Genomic DNA, 2,921 nt, shown 5'->3' with positions numbered 1-2,921 from the left:
AACTTCTCAAGCCCCACCTAGACCTGCACACATCCAAACACACTGTGCTGTGATGGGCTTTCAGTTTAGGCACTGGGTGCATTGATTCACCGATGACTAGAAAAAAAAGCCTTTTTCAGTTAGTGTGCCATTTTAAACCCCCACCCCCCACACCATTCTTCAATTCCATTAACCTCTCTCCTCACTTGCTCGATCCCTCATTCCTCTCCTCTCATCTCACGTCTCCGTCGCTCGCCCCGGCCCCCTATCCCACTCATCCCTTCATTTCTGGTTCATTTCAGAGATCTGACCCTGTCAAGCTCTTTCGTTCTCTGCCCGTCTCTACCATCCCACATTCTAATTATCGCTCCTTCCATTCTTCACCCGCTTCTCCCGTTGTTTTCCGTTCTGTCATCCCCACTATTTTCTCACTCTTTTCCTGCCTGATTAGCCTTTCAAATTCCGTGCCAACCAGCAAACCCAAATATTGTTTAAAGGCATAGTTCATTCGAAATTAAAAATCCTGTCATTATTTACCGAACTTATTAATTTTCATCTCAGTAAGCCCCGTGTTGTCTCAAGCCCATATGCTGCTATTTATTCTGTAAAACATAAAAATAAATAACATTTGAGGAATTGCGCTGCAGAAAACTCTCCTCCCAGAAACTATATAAAACAAAGGACATAGGAATACATTTTACACGAAAATTTTCTTTCAACTCATAAGTGTAATGTACAAGTCTTATGGGCTATTTTTATGCTTTGTTGGAACAGAGGTGTGAGGAAGTACATTGCTGTACATTGCACCACACCACTGTTGTGTTTTACTCCGGACTTCAATTCCCATCATCCACTGCACTGATGACACACATATTAATGCCTTATTCGGCATTACCGTATTTTAGATTGAGTTTAAGAAACAACCCTCAAATGAGCAGCAAATGAAAGTTATCATTAACAGTTAATAGTGACAGTTGGTTCCTAAGCAAAAGTGTGACCCAAAGTTTTGACATTTGCCATCATTTTTTGTCAGCGTTGCAGGTATCAACTCAAGTACATTTGGTCCGCCGCTGGGAAATACAGTTATAAATCCCTAAAAATGACACTGTGAACACTCTTCCCTTGTTTACTCACCCAAGGATGGACAGAGATATGGCACACTGACCCAAATGGAGGTTATTGTGATGTCAGGCATGACNATTCCTGAAAAGAATTGCTTTATCATTTGTCGACAACTTTCCCGGCTGTCGGTGGAGAAAGAAGCGTTTCATGGAGTAAACGTTCCTGATTGCACTTAAGCGAGACGCGAAATGAATACCAATAAGTTAATATTCCTGTTGTTTCCAAAAGAAATGAACACCAGAGGCAGTAAAACAGCTTTTATTCAATTAATAAAGTGTTATTTTTGGCCAGTTACTTAAAGAATGTAATTTGACTTTTAGACAATATTAATATGCTGGGATATATCTGAAAACTGGTGCTTTTGAACGTCAGCGTCACACATATCTATGGGTTTTAACAGACACAAAGTGCAGAGATGTGCGGTTTGAATCCTGTGTAGCTGTGCTTTTACGAAACAGTTCAAATTTGCATAAAAGGAAGTTGAAGCGACACAGTTGCACCGCAGAACCTGATTGTGAACGGTATAGTTAATGCATTTACAGCACAGCGAAACCTTGACCCTTTGTACATTCCCGTAAAAACATTATTTCTCTCTGATATTCTGAAGAAAATACAGAATTCCTTTGTAAAAAAAAAAAGAAGAAACTTGTAGTGCACTTCAAATCTTAAAAGCATATATATTTAAAAATCTTTGCAGATAATAATGACTGTAGAAGACTTAAATGCACTTTTGTGACTTTGTTTCTTTGGACATGTAAGCACACATAAAAAGTGCAGCTTGCAATAATGTTAAATTACAATTTTTACATTTTAAATCAGTCTTTTGACATGCTTTAAATTGCACTTATTTGAATGTGTTGATACTAAAGCATTTGAACTGGTTTTAACTAGTTTTTAATATTACAATATTACATTTTAAAGTGATATAATGTATTTCAAATCTATAAATTGTTAATTTGACTCACTGCAAATGTTTAATCACAAATATATGTAAATGCATGCCATTATTCAGTTAATTAATTATAATATTAGTTCAATGAATGCTGTATATTTACTCTTTTAAAGATCACTATTTCATTAAAAAATGCTAAATTGCCTTTCCTTTCTAAAACGTTTAAATAATTCGTTTTTATTTTAAAGAAAATACATGTACATGAAATCCGTAAAGCGATACGAAAACCCCGTAACACTAATTCCTGTCACTCTTTCCTGAGAACGATCCAGCCAGAAATGGTTACTTTGAGCAAAAGTCTCACTCTCACAAAACTGCAGCTTTGTCGGAAACGCCAGCACATCATGTTGTAGAAAGCGGCGGAGATTTTTTTTTTTTTTTTTTTTTTNAGCAGAGCCCCGAATGAAAAAGACCACACTGTGTGTGAGAGGTAGAGGGGAAAGGGTGACGCTTCTGTTGGAAGAGAGACAGAGAAAGAGAAGATGATGGAATACTCCGTGTCAGATTCAAGAAATAATGAGTTATCTCTCATTCACAGATTCCCTCTCCTCTTTTTTTTTCTTTCTCTCCTTTTCACTCATTCTCCCATCATTAAGTGCGCCTCCCCTTTATCTGATCCACGGGGCAGTGTGCGGTTTATTAAAAAATGAAGGTAATTTTAAATGAGCTGATAATACAGCTGTAGCCCCCCCCCAGCAAACCACGAAAGGGAAATAGATGGAGGTGGGCACATTCCTGACAAGGTTAAAGAGAGGACAATGGACAGGGGAGGAATTGGGGGAAAGGAGACGAAGGGCAGAATGAAAGACTTACTGAAGGAGGTGAAATGTCTTATTGCATTTAACATGGCGCTGCTTTACAGCTTTCT

The sequence above is a fragment of the Puntigrus tetrazona genome, chromosome 5 (genome assembly GCF_018831695.1).
Source record: "Puntigrus tetrazona isolate hp1 chromosome 5, ASM1883169v1, whole genome shotgun sequence".
Classification (NCBI taxonomy): Eukaryota; Metazoa; Chordata; class Actinopteri; order Cypriniformes; family Cyprinidae; genus Puntigrus; species Puntigrus tetrazona.
Note: the sequence above shows the minus strand (reverse complement) of the source record.